At 50.9% G+C, this 18,748-nt stretch overlaps 1 protein-coding gene across 1 annotated transcript in view; it reads right to left on the bottom strand.

The window, feature by feature from the left end:
• The window catches only part of fastk (Fas-activated serine/threonine kinase), a 223,642-nt gene that overhangs the window by 73,873 nt on the left and 131,021 nt on the right, over positions 1-18,748 (bottom strand). The window lies entirely within an intron of this gene.

The raw sequence follows: 18,748 nt of genomic DNA, 5'->3' as shown, positions 1-18,748 counted from the left end.
ATTGATACAGAGCTATGGGGAGAGAGTGGGGCAGTGGGATTAGCTTGGGATTGATACAGGGCTCTGGGGAGAGAGCGGCACAGTGAGATTAGTTTGGGATTGATACAGAGCTATGGGGAGAGAGCGGGGCAGTGGGATTAGTTTGGGATTGATACAGAGCTATGGGGATGGAGCGGGGCAGTGTGATTAGTTTGGGATTAATACAGGGCTATGGGGAGAGAGCAGGGCAGAGAGGTTAGCTTGGGATTGATACAGAGCTATGGGGAGAGAGCAGGTCAGTGAGATCAGTTTGGGATTGATACAGAGCTATGGAGAGAGAGCGGGGCAGTGGGATTGGTTTGGAATTTATACAGAGCAATGGGGAGAGAGCGGGGCAGTGAGATTAGTTTGGGATTGATACAGAGCAATGGGGAGAGAGCGGGGCAGTGAGATTAGTTTGGGATTGATACAGAGCTAGGGGGAGAGAGCGGGGCAGTGGGATTCGTTTGGGATTGATACAGAGCTATGGGGAGAGAGCGGGGCACTGAGATTAGTTTGGGATTGATACAGAGCTATGGGGAGAGAGCGGGGCAGTGGGATTAGTTTGGGATTGAAACAGAGCTATGGGGAGAGAGTGGGGCAGTGGGATTAGTTTGGGATTGATACAGAGCTATGGGGAGAGAGTGGGGCAGTGGGATTAGTTTGGGATTGGTACAGAGCTATGGGGAGAGGGGCAGTGGGATTAGTTTGGGATTGATACAGAGCTATGGGGAGAGAGTGGGGCAGTGGGATTAGTTTGGAATTGAAACAGAGCTATGGGGAGAGAGTGGGGCAGTGGGATTAGTTTGGGATTGATACAGAGCTATGGGGAGAGAGTGGGGCAGTGGGATTAATTTGGGATTGATACAGAGCTATGGGGAGAGAGTGGGGCAGTGGGATTAGTTTGGGATTGAAACAGAGCTATGGGGAGAGAGTGGGGCAGTGGGATTAGTTTGGGATTGATACAGAGCTATGGGGAGAGAGTGGGGCAGTGGGATTAATTTGGGATTGATACAGAGCGATGGGGAGAGAACAGGGCAGAGAGATTAGTTTGGGATTGATACAGAGCTAAGGGGAGAGAACAGGGCAGAGAGATTAGTTTGGGATTGATACAGAGCTATGGGGAGAGAGTGGGGCAGAGAGATGAGTTTGGGATTGATACAAAGCTATGGGGAGAGAGTGGGGCAGTGGGATTAGTTTGGGATTGATACAGAGCTATGGGGAAAGAACAGGGCAGAGAGATTAGTTTGGCATTGATACAGGGCTATGGGGAGAGAGCGGGGCAGTGAGATTAGTTTGGGATTGATACAGGGCTATGGGGAGAGAGCGGGGCCGTGAGATTAGTTTGGGATTGATCCAGAGCTATGGGGAGAGAGTGGGGCAGTGGGATTGTTTGGGATTGATACAGAGCTATGGGGAAAGAACAGGGCAGAGAGATTAGTTTGGCATTGATACAGAGCTAAGGGGAGAGAACAGGGCAGAGAGATTAGTTTGGGATTGATACAGAGCTATGGGGAGAGAGTGGGGCAGTGGGATTAGCTTGGGATTGATACAGGGCTCTGGGGAGAGAGCGGCACAGTGAGATTAGTTTGGGATTGATACAGAGCTATGGGGAGAGAGCGGGGCAGTGGGATTAGTTTGGGATTGATACAGAGCTATGGGGATGGAGCGGGGCAGTGTGATTAGTTTGGGATTAATACAGGGCTATGGGGAGAGAGCAGGGCAGAGAGGTTAGCTTGGGATTGATACAGAGCTATGGGGAGAGAGCAGGTCAGTGAGATCAGTTTGGGATTGATACAGAGCTATGGAGAGAGAGCGGGGCAGTGGGATTGGTTTGGAATTTATACAGAGCTATGGGTAGAGAGCGGGGCAGTGAGATTAGTTTGGGATTGATACAGAGCTAGGGGGAGAGAGCGGGGCAGTGGGATTCGTTTGGGATTGATACAGAGCTATGGGGAGAGAGCGGGGCACTGAGATTAGTTTGGGATTGATACAGAGCTATGGGGAGAGAGTGGGGCAGTGGGATTAATTTGGGATTAATACAGAGCTATGGGCAGAGAGTGGGGCAGTGCGATTAGTTTGGGATTGATACAGAGCTATGGGGCGAGAGCGGGGCAGTGGGATTAGTTTGGGATTGATACAGAGCTATGGGGAGAGAGAGGAGCAGTGGGATTAGTTTGGGATTGATACAGAGCTATGGGGAGAGAGTGGGGCAGTGGGATTAGTTTGGGATTGATACAGAGCTATGGGGAGAGAGCGGGGCAGTGAGATTAGTTTGGGATTGATACAGAGCTATGGGGAGAGAGCGGGGCAGTGAGATTAGTTTGGGATTGATACAGAGCTATGGGGAGAGAGCGGGGCAGTGGGATTAGTTTGGGATTGATACAGAGCTATGGGGAGAGAGCGGGGCAGTGAGATTAGTTTGGGATTGATACAGAGCTATGGGGAGAGAGTGGGGCAGTGGGATTAGCTTGGGATTGATACAGGGCTCTGGGGAGAGAGCGGCACAGTGAGATTAGTTTGGGATTGATACAGAGCTATGGGTAGAGAGCGGGGCACTGAAATTAGTTTGGGATTGATACAGACCTATGGGGAGAGAGCGGGGCAGTGGGATTCGTTTGGGATTGATACAGAGCTATGGGGAGAGAGCGGGGCACTGAAATTAGTTTGGGATTGATACAGAGCTATGGGGAGAGAGCGGGGCACTGAAATTAGTTTGGGATTGATACAGAGCTATGGGGAGAGAGCGGGGCAGTGAGATTAGTTTGGGATTGATACAGAGCTATGGGGAGAGAGCGGGGCAGTGGGATTAGTTTGGGATTGATACAGAGCTATGGGGAGAGAGTGGGGCAGTGGGATTAGTTTGGGATTGGTACATAGCTATGGGGAGAGAGAGGGGCAGTGGGATTAGTTTGGGATTGATACAGAGCTATGGGGAGAGAGTGGGGCAGTGGGATTAGTTTGGGATTGATACAGAGCTATGGGGAGAGAGCGGGGCAGTGGGATTAGTTTGGGATTGATACAGAGCTATGGGGAGAGAACAGTGCAGAGAGATTAGTTTGGGATTGATCCAGAGCTATGGGGAGAGAGCGGGGCAGTGAGATTAGTTTGGGATTGATACAGAGCTATGGGGAGAGAGTGGGGCAGTGGGATTAATTTGGGATTAATACAGAGCTATGGGCAGAGAGTGGGGCAGTGGGATTAGTTTTGGATTGATACAGAGCTATGGGGAAAGAACAGGGCAGAGAGATTAGTTTGGCATTGATACAGAGCTAAGGGGAGAGAACAGGGCAGAGCGATTAGTTTGGGCTTGATACAGAGCAATGGGGAGACAGTGGGGCAGTGGGATTAGCTTGGGATTGATACAGGGCTCTGGGGAGAGAGCGGCACAGTGAGATTAGTTTGGGATTGATACAGAGCTATGGGGAGAGAGCAGGGCAGTGAGATTCGCTTGGATTGATACAGAGCTATGGGGAGAGAGCAGGTCAGTGAGATCAGTTTGGCATTGATACAGAGCTATGGGGAGAGAACGGGGCAGTGAGATTAGTTTGGGATTGATGCAGAGCAATGGGGTGAGAGCGGGGCAGTGGGATTAGTTTGGGATTGATACAGAGCTATGGGGAGAGAGTGGGGCAGTGAGATTAGTTTGGGATTGATGCAGAGCAATGGGGTGAGAGCGGGGCAGTGGGATTAGTTTGGGATTGATACAGAGCTATGGGGAGAGAGTGGGGCAGTGAGATTAGTTTGGGATTGATACAGAGCTAGGGGGAGAGAGTGGGGCAGTGGGATTCGTTTGGGATTGATACAGAGCTATGGGGAGAGAGCGGGGCACTGAGATTAGTTTGGGATTGATACAGAGCTAGGGGGAGAGAGTGGGGCAGTGGGATTCGTTTGGGATTGATACAGAGCTATGGGGAGAGAGCGGGGCACTGAGATTAGTTTGGGATTGATACAGAGCTATGGGGAGAGAGCGGGGCAGTGAGATTAGTTTGGGATTGATACAGAGCTAGGGGGAGAGAGTGGGGCAGTGGGATTCGTTTGGGATTGATACAGAGCTATGGGGAGAGAGCGGGGCAGTGAGATTAGTTTGGGATTGATACAGAGCTAGGGGGAGAGAGTGGGGCAGTGGGATTAGTTTGGGATTGATACAGAGCTAGGGGGAGAGAGTGGGGCAGTGAGATTAGTTTGGGATTGATACAGAGCTATGGGGAGAGAGTGGGGCAGTGAGATTAGTTTGGGATTGAAACAGAGCTAGGGGGAGAGAGTGGGGCAGTGGGATTCGTTTGGGATTGATACAGAGCTATGGGGAGAGAGCGGGGCAGTGAGATTAGTTTGGGATTGATACAGAGCTAGGGGGAGAGAGTGGGGCAGTGGGATTCGTTTGGGATTGATACAGAGCTATGGGGAGAGAGCGGGGCACTGAGATTAGTTTGGGATTGATACAGAGCTATGGGGAGAGAGCGGGGCAGTGAGATTAGTTTGGGATTGATACAGAGCTATGGGGAGAGAGAGGGGCAGTGGGATTAGTTTGGGATTGATACAGAGCTATGGGGAGAGAGTGGGGCAGTGGGATTAGTTTGGGTTTGATACAGAGCTATGGGGAGAGAGCGGGGCAGTGAGATTAGTTTGGGATTGATACAGGGATATGGGGAGAGAGCGGGGCAGTGAGATTAGTTTGGGATTGATACAGAGCTATGGGGAGAGAGCGGGGCAGTGGGATTAGTTTGGGATTGATACAGAGCTATGGGGAGAGAGTGGGGCAGTGGGATTAGTTTGGGATTGGTACAGAGCTATGGGGAGAGAGAGGGGCAGTGAGATTAGTTTGGGATTGATACAGAGCTAGGGGGAGAGAGTGGGGCAGTGGGATTCGTTTGGGATTGATACAGAGCTATGGGGAGAGAGCGGGGCAGTGAGATTAGTTTGGGATTGATACAGAGCTAGGGGGAGAGAGTGGGGCAGTGGGATTAGTTTGGGATTGATACAGAGCTAGGGGGAGAGAGTGGGGCAGTGAGATTAGTTTGGGATTGATACAGAGCTATGGGGAGAGAGTGGGGCAGTGAGATTAGTTTGGGATTGAAACAGAGCTAGGGGGAGAGAGTGGGGCAGTGGGATTCGTTTGGGATTGATACAGAGCTATGGGGAGAGAGCGGGGCAGTGAGATTAGTTTGGGATTGATACAGAGCTAGGGGGAGAGAGTGGGGCAGTGGGATTCGTTTGGGATTGATACAGAGCTATGGGGAGAGAGCGGGGCACTGAGATTAGTTTGGGATTGATACAGAGCTATGGGGAGAGAGCGGGGCAGTGAGATTAGTTTGGGATTGATACAGAGCTATGGGGAGAGAGAGGGGCAGTGGGATTAGTTTGGGATTGATACAGAGCTATGGGGAGAGAGTGGGGCAGTGGGATTAGTTTGGGTTTGATACAGAGCTATGGGGAGAGAGCGGGGCAGTGAGATTAGTTTGGGATTGATACAGGGATATGGGGAGAGAGCGGGGCAGTGAGATTAGTTTGGGATTGATACAGAGCTATGGGGAGAGAGCGGGGCAGTGGGATTAGTTTGGGATTGATACAGAGCTATGGGGAGAGAGTGGGGCAGTGGGATTAGTTTGGGATTGATACAGAGCTATGGGGAGAGAGCGGGGCAGTGAGATTAGTTTGGGATTGATACAGAGCTAGGGGGAGAGAGCGGGGCAGTGGGATTAGTTTGGGATTGATACAGAGCTATGGGGAGAGAGCGGGGCACTGAGATTAATTTGGGATTGATACAGAGCTATGGGGAGAGAGCGGGGCAGAGAGATTAGTTTGGGATTGATACAGAGCTATGGGGAGAGAGAGGGGCAGTGGGATTAGTTTGGGATTGATACAGAGCTATGGGGAGAGAGTGGGGCAGTGGGATTAGTTTGGGTTTGATACAGAGCTATGGGGAGAGAGCGGGGCAGTGAGATTAGTTTGGGATTGATACAGGGCTATGGGGAGAGAGTGGGGCAGTGAGATTAGTTTGGGATTAATACAAGGCTATGGAGAGAGAGTGGGGCAGGGAGATTAGTTTGGGATTGATACAGAGCTATGGGGAGAGAGCGGGGCAGTGGGATTAATTAGAGATTGATACAAGGCGTTGGAGAGAGAGTGGGGCAGGGAGATTAGTTTGGGATTGATACAGAGCCATGGGGAGAGAGCGGGGCAGTGGGATTAGTTTGGGATTGATACAGGGCTATGGGGAGAGAGCAGGGCAGAGAGATTAGTTTGGGATTGATAGAGAGCTATGGGGAGAGAGCGGGTCAGTAAGATTAGTTTGGGATTTATACAGAGCTATGTGGAGAGAACAGGGCAGTGAGATTAGTTTGGGATTGATACAGAGCTATGGGGAGTGGGCGGGTCAGTGAGATTAGTTTGGGATTGATACAGAGCTATGGGGAGAGAGCGGGGCAGTGGGATTAATACAGAGCAATGGGGAGAGAGTGGGGCAGTGGGATTAGTTTGGGATTGATACAGAGCTATGGGGAGAGAGCGGGGCAGTGGGATTAATACAGAGCAATGGGGAGAGAGTGGGGCAGTGGGATTAGTTTGGGATTGATACAGAGCTATGGGGAGAGAGCGGGGCAGTGGGATTAGTTTGGGATTGATACAAAGCTATGGGGAGAGAGCAGGGCAGTGGGATTAGTTTGGGATTGATACAGAGCTATGGGGAGAGAGCGGGGCAGTGAGATTAGTTTGGGATTGATACAGAGCTATGGGGAGAGAGCGAGGCAGTGAGATTAGTTTGGGATTGATACAGAGCTCTGGGGAGAGAGCAGGTCAGTGAGATTAGTTTGGGATTGATACAGAGCTATGGGGAGAGAGCGGGGCAGTGGGATTAATACAGAGCTCTGGGGAGAGAGTGGGGCAGTGGGATTCGTTTGGGAATGATACAGAGCTATGGGGAGAGAGCGGGGCAGTGGGATTAGTTTGTGATTGATACAGGGCTATGGGGAGAGAGCGGGGCAGTGAGATTAGTTTGGGATTGATACAGAGCTATGGGGAGAGAGCGGGGCAGTGGGATTAGTTTGGGATTGATACAGAGCTATGGGGAGAGAGCGTGGCAGTGGGATTAGTTTGGGATTGATACAGGGCTATGGGGAGAGAGCGGGGCAGTGGGATTAGTTTGGGATTGATAGAGCTATGGGGAGAGAGCAGGGCAGTGGGATTAGTTTGGGATTGATACAGGGCTATGGGGAGAGAGCGGGACAGTGGGATAAGTTTGGGATTGATACAGGGCTATGGGGAGAGAGCGGGGCAGTGAGATTAGTTTGGGACTGATACAGAGCTATGGGGAGAGAGCGGGGCAGTGAGATTAGTTTGGGATTAATACAGGGCTATGGGGAGAGAGCGGGGCAGTGAGATTAGTTTGGGATTAATACAGGGCAATGGGGAGTGAGCGGGGCAGTGGGATAAGTTTGGGATTGATACAGGGCCATGGGGAGAGAGTGGGGCAGGGAGATTAGTTTGGGATTGATACAGAGCTATGGGGAGAGAGCGGGGCAGTGGGATTAATTTGGGATTGATACAAGGCTATGGAGAGAGAGTGGGGCAGGGAGATTAGTTTGGGATTGATACAGAGCTATGGGGAGAGAGCGGGGCAGTGGGATTCGTTTGGGATTGATACAGGGCTATGGAGAGAGAGCAGGGCAGAGAGATTAGTTTGGGATTGATACAGAGCTATGTGAAGAGAGCAGGGCAGTGAGATTAGTTTGGGATTGATACAGAGCTATGGGGAGAGAGCAGGGCAGTGAGATTAGTTTGGGATTTATCCAGTGCTATGGGGAGAGAGCAGGGCAGTGAGATTAGTTTGGGATTGATACAGAGCTATGGGGAGAGAGAGGAGCAGTGGGATTAGTTTGGGATTGATACAGAGCTATGGGGAGAGAGTGGGGCAGTGGGATTAGTTTGGGATTGATACAGAGCTATGGGGAGAGAGCGGGGCAGTGAGATTAGTTTGGGATTGATACAGAGCTATGGGGAGAGAGCGGGGCAGTGAGATTAGTTTGGGATTGATACAGAGCTATGGGGAGAGAGCGGGGCAGTGGGATTAGTTTGGGATTGATACAGAGCTATGGGGAGAGAGCGGGGCAGTGAGATTAGTTTGGGATTGATACAGAGCTATGGGGAGAGAGTGGGGCAGTGGGATTAGCTTGGGATTGATACAGGGCTCTGGGGAGAGAGCGGCACAGTGAGATTAGTTTGGGATTGATACAGAGCTATGGGTAGAGAGCGGGGCACTGAAATTAGTTTGGGATTGATACAGACCTATGGGGAGAGAGCGGGGCAGTGGGATTCGTTTGGGATTGATACAGAGCTATGGGGAGAGAGCGGGGCACTGAAATTAGTTTGGGATTGATACAGAGCTATGGGGAGAGAGCGGGGCACTGAAATTAGTTTGGGATTGATACAGAGCTATGGGGAGAGAGCGGGGCAGTGAGATTAGTTTGGGATTGATACAGAGCTATGGGGAGAGAGCGGGGCAGTGGGATTAGTTTGGGATTGATACAGAGCTATGGGGAGAGAGTGGGGCAGTGGGATTAGTTTGGGATTGGTACATAGCTATGGGGAGAGAGAGGGGCAGTGGGATTAGTTTGGGATTGATACAGAGCTATGGGGAGAGAGTGGGGTAGTGGGATTAGTTTGGGATTGATACAGAGCTATGGGGAGAGAGCGGGGCAGTGGGATTAGTTTGGGATTGATACAGAGCTATGGGGAGAGAACAGTGCAGAGAGATTAGTTTGGGATTGATCCAGAGCTATGGGGAGAGAGCGGGGCAGTGAGATTAGTTTGGGATTGATACAGAGCTATGGGGAGAGAGTGGGGCAGTGGGATTAATTTGGGATTAATACAGAGCTATGGGCAGAGAGTGGGGCAGTGGGATTAGTTTGGGATTGATACAGAGCTATGGGGAAAGAACAGGGCAGAGAGATTAGTTTGGCATTGATACAGAGCTAAGGGGAGAGAACAGGGCAGAGCGATTAGTTTGGGCTTGATACAGAGCAATGGGGAGACAGTGGGGCAGTGGGATTAGCTTGGGATTGATACAGGGCTCTGGGGAGAGAGCGGCACAGTGAGATTAGTTTGGGATTGATACAGAGCTATGGGGAGAGAGCAGGGCAGTGAGATTAGCTTGGATTGATACAGAGCTATGGGGAGAGAGCAGGTCAGTGAGATCAGTTTGGCATTGATACAGAGCTATGGGGAGAGAACGGGGCAGTGAGATTAGTTTGGGATTGATGCAGAGCAATGGGGTGAGAGCGGGGCAGTGGGATTAGTTTGGGATTGATACAGAGCTATGGGGAGAGAGTGGGGCAGTGAGATTAGTTTGGGATTGATGCAGAGCAATGGGGTGAGAGCGGGGCAGTGGGATTAGTTTGGGATTGATACAGAGCTATGGGGAGAGAGTGGGGCAGTGAGATTAGTTTGGGATTGATACAGAGCTCGGGGGAGAGAGTGGGGCAGTGGGATTCGTTTGGGATTGATACAGAGCTATGGGGAGAGAGCGGGGCAGTGAGATTAGTTTGGGATTGATACAGAGCTAGGGGGAGAGAGTGGGGCAGTGGGATTCGTTTGGGATTGATACAGAGCTATGGGGAGAGAGAGGGGCACTGAGATTAGTTTGGGATTGATACAGAGCTATGGGGAGAGAGCGGGGCAGTGAGATTAGTTTGGGATTGATACAGAGCTAGGGGGACAGAGTGGGGCAGTGGGATTCGTTTGGGATTGATACAGAGCTATGGGGAGAGAGCGGGGCAGTGAGATTAGTTTGGGATTGATACAGAGCTAGGGGGAGAGAGTGGGGCAGTGGGATTAGTTTGGGATTGATACAGAGCTAGGGGGAGAGAGTGGGGCAGTGAGATTAGTTTGGGATTGATACAGAGCTATGGGGAGAGAGTGGGGCAGTGAGATTAGTTTGGGATTGATACAGAGCTAGGGGGAGAGAGTGGGGCAGTGGGATTCGTTTGGGATTGATACAGAGCAATGGGGAGAGAGCGGGGCAGTGAGATTAGTTTGGGATTGATACAGAGCTAGGGGGAGAGAGTGGGGCAGTGGGATTCGTTTGGGATTGATACAGAGCTATGGGGAGAGAGCGGGGCACTGAGATTAGTTTGGGATTGATACAGAGCTATGGGGAGAGAGCGGGGCAGTGAGATTAGTTTGGGATTGATACAGAGCTATGGGGAGAGAGAGGGGCAGTGGGATTAGTTTGGGATTGATACAGAGCTATGGGGAGAGAGTGGGGCAGTGGGATTAGTTTGGGTTTGATACAGAGCTATGGGGAGAGAGCGGGGCAGTGAGATTAGTTTGGGATTGATACAGGGATATGGGGAGAGAGCGGGGCAGTGAGATTAGTTTGGGATTGATACAGAGCTATGGGGAGAGAGTGAGGCAGTGGGATTAGTTTGGGATTGATACAGAGCTATGGGGAGAGAGTGGGATTAGTTTGGGATTGATAGAGAGCTATGGGGAGAGAACAGGGCAGAGAGATTAGTTTGGGATTGATACAGAGCTATGGGGAGAGAGCGGGGCAGTGGGATTAGTTTGGGATTGATACAGAGCTATGGGGAGAGAGCGGGGCAGTGAGATTAGTTTGGGATTGATACAGAGCTAGGGGGAGAGAGCGGGGCAGTGGGATTAGTTTGGGATTGATACAGAGCTATGGGGAGAGAGCGGGGCACTGAGATTAATTTGGGATTGATACAGAGCTATGGGGAGAGAGCGGGGCAGAGAGATTAGTTTGGGATTGATACAGAGCTATGGGGAGAGAGAGGGGCAGTGGGATTAGTTTGGGATTGATACAGAGCTATGGGGAGAGAGTGGGGCAGTGGGATTAGTTTGGGTTTGATACAGAGCTATGGGGAGAGAGCGGGGCAGTGAGATTAGTTTGGGATTGATACAGAGCTATGGGGAGAGAGAGGGGCAGTGAGATTAGTTTGGGATTGATACAGAGCTATGGGGAGAGAGTGAGGCAGTGGGATTAGTTTGGGATTGATACAGAGCTATGGGGAGAGAGTGGGGCAGTGGGATTAGTTTGGGATTGATAGAGAGCTATGGGGAGAGAACAGGGCAGAGAGATTAGTTTGGGATTGATACAGAGCTATGGGGAGAGAGCGGGGCAGTGGGATTAGTTTGGGATTGATACAGAGCTATGGGGAGAGAGCGGGGCAGTGAGATTAGTTTGGGATTGATACAGAGCTAGGGGGAGAGAGCGGGGCAGTGGGATTAGTTTGGGATTGATACAGAGCTATGGGGAGAGAGCGGGGCACTGAGATTAATTTGGGATTGATACAGAGCTATGGGGAGAGAGCGGGGCAGAGAGATTAGTTTGGGATTGATACAGAGCTATGGGGAGAGAGAGGGGCAGTGGGATTAGTTTGGGATTGATACAGAGCTATGGGGAGAGAGTGGGGCAGTGGGATTAGTTTGGGTTTGATACAGAGCTATGGGGAGAGAGCGGGGCAGTGAGATTAGTTTGGGATTGATACAGGGCTATGGGGAGAGAGTGGGGCAGTGAGATTAGTTTGGGATTAATACAAGGCTATGGAGAGAGAGTGGGGCAGGGAGATTAGTTTGGGATTGATACAGAGCTATGGGGAGAGAGCGGGGCAGTGGGATTAATTAGAGATTGATACAAGGCGTTGGAGAGAGAGTGGGGCAGGGAGATTAGTTTGGGATTGATACAGAGCCATGGGGAGAGAGCGGGGCAGTGGGATTAGTTTGGGATTGATACAGGGCTATGGGGAGAGAGCAGGGCAGAGAGATTAGTTTGGGATTGATAGAGAGCTATGGGGAGAGAGCGGGTCAGTAAGATTAGTTTGGGATTTATACAGAGCTATGTGGAGAGAACAGGGCAGTGAGATTAGTTTGGGATTGATACAGAGCTATGGGGAGTGGGCGGGTCAGTGAGATTAGTTTGGGATTGATACAGAGCTATGGGGAGAGAGCAGGGCAGTGGGATTAATACAGAGCAATGGGGAGAGAGTGGGGCAGTGGGATTAGTTTGGGATTGATACAGAGCTATGGGGAGAGAGCGGGGCAGTGGGATTAATACAGAGCAATGGGGAGAGAGTGGGGCAGTGGGATTAGTTTGGGATTGATACAGAGCTATGGGGAGAGAGCGGGGCAGTGGGATTAGTTTGGGATTGATACAAAGCTATGGGGAGAGAGCAGGGCAGTGGGATTAGTTTGGGATTGATACAGAGCTATGGGGAGAGAGCGGGGCAGTGAGATTAGTTTGGGATTGATACAGAGCTATGGGGAGAGAGCGAGGCAGTGAGATTAGTTTGGGATTGATACAGAGCTCTGGGGAGAGAGCAGGTCAGTGAGATTAGTTTGGGATTGATACAGAGCTATGGGGAGAGAGCGGGGCAGTGGGATTAATACAGAGCTCTGGGGAGAGAGTGGGGCAGTGGGATTCGTTTGGGAATGATACAGGGCTATGGGGAGAGAGCGGGGCAGTGAGATTAGTTTGGGATTGATACAGAGCTATGGGGAGAGAGCGGGGCAGTGGGATTAGTTTGGGATTGATACAGAGCTATGGGGAGAGAGCGTGGCAGTGGGATTAGTTTGGGATTGATACAGGGCTATGGGGAGAGAGCGGGGCAGTGGGATTAGTTTGGGATTGATAGAGCTATGGGGAGAGAGCAGGGCAGTGGGATTAGTTTGGGATTGATACAGGGCTATGGGGAGAGAGCGGGACAGTGGGATAAGTTTGGGATTGATACAGGGCTATGGGGAGAGAGCGGGGCAGTGAGATTAGTTTGGGATTGATACAGAGCTATGGGTAGAGAGCGGGGCACTGAAATTAGTTTGGGATTGATACAGACCTATGGGGAGAGAGCGGGGCAGTGGGATTCGTTTGGGATTGATACAGAGCTATGGGGAGAGAGCGGGGCACTGAAATTAGTTTGGGATTGATACAGAGCTATGGGGAGAGAGCGGGGCACTGAAATTAGTTTGGGATTGATACAGAGCTATGGGGAGAGAGCGGGGCAGTGAGATTAGTTTGGGATTGATACAGAGCTATGGGGAGAGAGCGGGGCAGTGGGATTAGTTTGGGATTGATACAGAGCTATGGGGAGAGAGTGGGGCAGTGGGATTAGTTTGGGATTGGTACATAGCTATGGGGAGAGAGAGGGGCAGTGGGATTAGTTTGGGATTGATACAGAGCTATGGGGAGAGAGTGGGGCAGTGGGATTAGTTTGGGATTGATACAGAGCTATGGGGAGAGAGCGGGGCAGTGAGATTAGTTTGGGATTTATACAGGGATATGCGGAGAGAGCAGGGCAGTGAGATTAGTTTGGGTTTGATACAGAGCTATGGGGAGAGAGCGGGGCAGTGAGATTAGTTTGGGATTTATACAGGGATATGTGGAGAGAGCAGGGCAGTGAGATTAGTTTGGGATTTATACAGTGCCATGGGGAGAGAGTGGGGCAGTGAGATTAGTTTGGGATTGATACAGAGCTATGGGGAGAGAGCAGAGCAGTGAGATTAGTTTGGGATTTATACAGTGCTATGCGGAGAGAGCAGGGCAGTGAGATTAGTTTGGGATTGATACAGAGCTATGGGGAGAGAGTGGGGCAGTGGGATTAGTTTGGGTTTGATACAGAGCTATGGGGAGAGAGCGGGGCAGCGAGATTAGTTTGGGATTGATACAGGGCTATGGGGAGAGAGTGGGGCAGTGAGATTAGTTTGGGATTAATACAAGGCTATGGAGAGAGAGTGGGGCAGGGAGATTAGTTTGGGATTGATACAGAGCTATGGGGAGAGAGCGGGGCAGTGGGATTAATTAGAGATTGATACAAGGCGTTGGAGAGAGAGTGGGGCAGGGAGATTAGTTTGGGATTGATACAGAGCTATGGGGAGAGAGCGGGGCAGTGGGATTAGTTTGGGATTGATACAGGGCTATGGGGAGAGAGCAGGGCAGAGAGATTAGTTTGGGATTGATACAGAGCTGTGGGGAGAGAGCGGGTCAGTAAGATTAGTTTGGGATTTATACAGAGCTATGTGGAGAGAACAGGGCAGTGAGATTAGTTTGGGATTGATACAGAGCTATGGGGAGTGGGCGGGTCAGTGAGATTAGTTTGGGATTTATACAGAGCTATGTGGAGAGAACAGGGCAGTGAGATTAGTTTGGGATTGATACAGAGCTATGGGGAGAGAGCGGGGCAGTGGGATTAATACAGAGCAATGGGGAGAGAGTGGGGCAGTGGGATTAGTTTGGGATTGATACAGAGCTATGGGGAGAGAGCGGGGCAGTGGGATTATTTTGGGATTGATACAAAGCTATGGGGAGAGAGCAGGGCAGTGGGATTAGTTTGGGATTGATACAGAGCTATGGGGAGAGAGCGGGGCAGTGAGATTAGTTTGGGATTGACACAGAGCTATGGGGAGAGAGCGAGGCAGTGAGATTAGTTTGGGATTGATACAGAGCTCTGGGGAGAGAGCAGGTCAGTGAGATTAGTTTGGGATTGATACAGAGCTATGGGGAGAGAGCGGGGCAGTGGGATTAATACAGAGCTCTGGGGAGAGAGTGGGGCAGTGGGATTAGTTTGGGATTGATACAGAGCTATGGGGAGAGAGCGGGGCAGTGGGATTAGTTTGGGATTGATACAAAGCTATGGGGAGAGAGCAGGGCAGTGGGATTAGTTTGTGATTGATCCAGGGCTATGGGGAGAGAGCGGGGCAGTGAGATTAGTTTGGGATTGATACAGAGCTATGGGGAGAGAGCGGGGCAGTGGGATTAGTTTGGGATTGATACAGAGCTATGGGGAGAGAGCGGGGCAGTGGGATTAGTTTGGGATTGATACAGGGCTATGGGGAGAGAGCGGGGCAGTGGGATTAGTTTGGGATTGATACAGGGCTATGGGGAGAGAGCGGGGCAGTGGGATTAGTTTGGGATTGATACAAAGCAATGGGGAGAGAGCGGGGCAGTGGGATTAGTTTGGGATTGATACAGGGCTATGGGGAGAGAGCGGGACAGTGGGATAAGTTTGGGATTGATACAGGGCTATGGAGAGAGAGCAGGGCAGTGGGATTAATTTGGGATTGATACAAGGCTGTGGAGAGAGAGTGGGGCAGGGAGATTAGTTTGGGATTGATACAGAGCTATGGCGAGAGAGCGGGGCAGTGGGATTAATTTGGGATTGATACAAGGCTATGGAGAGAGAGCAGGGCAGAGAGATTAGTTTGGGATTGATACAGAGCTATGTGAAGAGAGCAGGGCAGTGAGATTAGTTTGGGATTGATACAGAGCTATGGGGAGAGAGCAGGGCAGTGAGATTAGTTTGGGATTTACCAGTGCTATGGGGAGAGAGCAGGGCAGTGAGATTAGTTTGGGATTGATACAGAGCTATGGGGAGAGAGCAGGGCAGTGAGATTAGTTTGGGATTTATACAGTGCCATGGGGAGAGAGCAGGGCAGTGAGATTAGTTTGGGATTTAAACAGTGCTATGGAGAGAGAGCAGGGCAGTGAGATTAGTTTGGGATTTATACAGTGCCATGGGGAGAGAGCAGAGCAGTGAGATTAGTTTGGGATTGATACAGAGCTATGGGGAGAGAGCGGGGCAGTGGGATTAGTTTGGGATTGATACAGAGCTATGGGGAGAGAGCGGGGCAGTGGGATTAGTTTGGGATTGATACAAAGCTATGGGGAGAGAGCGGGGCAGTGGGATTAGTTTGGGATTGATAGAGCTATGGGGAGAGAGCAGGGCAGTGGGATTAGTTTGGGATTGATACAGGGCTATGGGGAGAGAGCGGGGCAGTGGGATTAGTTTGGGATTGATAGAGCTATGGGGAGAGAGCAGGGCAGTGGGATTAGTTTGGGATTGATACAGGGCTATGGGGAGAGAGCGGGACAGTGGGATAAGTTTGGGATTGATCCAGGGCTATGGGGAGAGAGCGGGGCTGTGAGATTAGTTTGGGACTGATACAGAGCTCTGGGGAGAGAGCGGGGCAGTGAGATTAGTTTGGGATTGATACAGGGCTATGGGGAGAGAGCGGGGCAGTGGGATTAGTTTGGGATTGATACAAAGCTATGGGGAGAGAGCGGGGCAGTGGGATTAGTTTGGGATTGATAGAGCTATGGGGAGAGAGCAGGGCAGTGGGATTAGTTTGGGATTGATACAGGGCTATGGGGAGAGAGCGGGACAGTGGGATAAGTTTGGGATTGATACAGGGCTATGGGGAGAGAGCGGGGCAGTGAGATTAGTTTGGGACTGATACAGAGCTATGGGGAGAGAGCGGGGCAGTGAGATTAGTTTGGGATTAATACAGGGCAATGGGGAGTGAGCGGGGCAGTGGGATAAGTTTGGGATTGATACAGGGCCATGGGGAGAGAGTGGGGCAGGGAGATTACTTTGGGATTGATACAGAGCTATGGGGAGAGAGCGGGGCAGTGGGATTAATTTGGGATTGATACAAGGCTGTGGAGAGAGAGTGGGGCAGGGAGATTAGTTTGGGATTGATACAGAGCTATGGGGAGAGAGCGGGGCAGTGGGATTAATTTGGGATTGATACAAGGCTATGGAGAGAGAGTGGGGCAGGGAGATTAGTTTGGGATTGATACAGAGCTATGGGGAGAGAGCGGGGCAGTGGGATTAGTTTGGGATTGATACAGAGCTATGTGAAGAGAGCAGGGCAGTGAGATTAGTTTGGGATTGATACAGAGCTATGGGGAGAGAGCAGGGCAGTGAGATTAGTTTGGGATTGATACAGAGCTATGGGGAGAGAGCAGGGCAGTGAGATTAGTTTGGGATTTATACAGTGCCATGGGGAGAGAGCAGGGCAGTGAGATTAGTTTGGGATTTAAACAGTGCTATGGAGAGAGAGCAGGGCAGTGAGATTAGTTTGGGATTTACACAGTGCCATGGGGAGAGAGCAGGGCAGTGAGATTAGTTTGGGATTTCTACAGTGCTATGCGGAGAGAGCAGGGCAGTGAGATTAGTTTGGGTTTGATACAGAGCTATGGGGAGAGAGCGGGTCATTGAGATTAGTTTGGGATTGATACAGAGCTATGTGGAGAGAGCAGGGCAGTGAGATTAGTTTGGGATTTATACAGTGCTATGGGGAGAGAGCATGGCAGTGAGATTAGTTTGGGATTTATACAGTGCCATGGGGAGAGAGCAGAGCAGTGAGATTAGTTTGGGATTTATACAGTGCCATGGGGAGAGAGCAGGGCAGTGAGATTAGTTTGGGATTTAAACAGTGCTATGGAGAGAGAGCAGGGCAGTGAGATTAGTTTGGGATTGATACAGTGCCATGGGGAGAGAGCAGGGCAGTGAGATTAGTTTGGGATTTCTACAGTGCTATGCGGAGAGAGCAGGGCAGTGAGATTAGTTTGGGTTTGATACAGAGCTATGTGGAGAGAGCAGGGCAGTGAGATTCGTTTGGGATTTATACAGTGCCATGGGGAGAGAGCAGAGCAGTGAGATTAGTTTGGGATTGATACAGAGCTATGGGGAGAGAGCGGGGCAGTGGGATTAGTTTGGGATTTATACAGTGCCATGGGGAGAGAGCAGAGCACTGAGATTAGTTTGGGATTGATACAGAGCTATGGGGAGAGAGCGGGGCAGTGGGATTAGTTTGGGATTGATACAGAGCTATGGGGAGAGAGCGGGGCATTGGGATTAGTTTGGGATTGATACAGGGCTATGGGGAGAGAGCGGGGCAGTGGGATTAGTTTGGGATTGATACAAAGCTATGGGGAGAGAGCGGGGCAGTGGGATTAGTTTGGGATTGATAGAGCTATGGGGAGAGAGCAGGGCAGTGGGATTAGTTTGGGATTGATACAGGGCTATGGGGAGAGAGCGGGACAGTGGGATAAGTTTGGGATTGATACAGGGCTATGGGGAGAGAGCGGGGCAGTGAGATTAGTTTGGGACTGATACAGAGCTATGGGGAGAGAGCGGGACAGTGAGATTAGTTTGGGATTAATACAGGGCTATGGGGAGAGAGCGGGGCAGTGAGATTAGTTTGGGATTAATACAGGGCAATGGGGAGTGAGCGGGGCAGTGGGATAAGTTTGGGATTGATACAGGGCCATGGGGAGAGAGTGGGGCAGGGAGATTAGTTTGGGATTGATACAGAGCTATGGGGAGAGAGCGGGGCAGTGGGATTAATTTGGGATTGATACAAGGCTGTGGAGAGAGAGTGGGGCAGGGAGATTAGTTTGGGATTGATACAGAGCTATGGGGAGAGAGCGGGGCAGTGGGATTAATTTGGGATTGATACAAGGCTATGGAGAGAGAGTGGGGCAGGGAGATTAGTTTGGGATTGATACAGAGCTATGGGGAGAGAGCCGGGCAGTGGGATTCGTTTGGGATTGATACAGGGCTATGGAGAGAGAGCAGGGCAGAGAGATTAGTTTGGGATTGATACAGAGCTATGTGAAGAGAGCAGGGCAGTGAGATTAGTTTGGGATTGATACAGAGCTATGGGGAGAGAGCAGGGCAGTGAGATTAGTTTGGGATTGATACAGAGCTATGGGGAGAGAGCAGGGCAGTGAGATTAGTTTGGGATTTATACAGTGCCATGGGGAGAGAGCAGGGCAGTGAGATTAGTTTGGGATTTAAACAGTGCTATGGAGAGAGAGCAGGGCAGTGAGATTAGTTTGGGATTTATACAGTGCCATGGGGAGAGAGCAGGGCAGTGAGATTAGTTTGGGATTTCTACAGTGCTATGCGGAGAGAGCAGGGCAGTGAGATTAGTTTGG

This window comes from Heterodontus francisci, chromosome 5 (genome assembly GCF_036365525.1).
Source record: "Heterodontus francisci isolate sHetFra1 chromosome 5, sHetFra1.hap1, whole genome shotgun sequence".
NCBI classification, from domain to species: Eukaryota; Metazoa; Chordata; class Chondrichthyes; order Heterodontiformes; family Heterodontidae; genus Heterodontus; species Heterodontus francisci.
The sequence above is the reverse complement of the archived record's forward strand: the minus strand, read 5'-3'. Positions and strand labels throughout refer to the sequence as shown.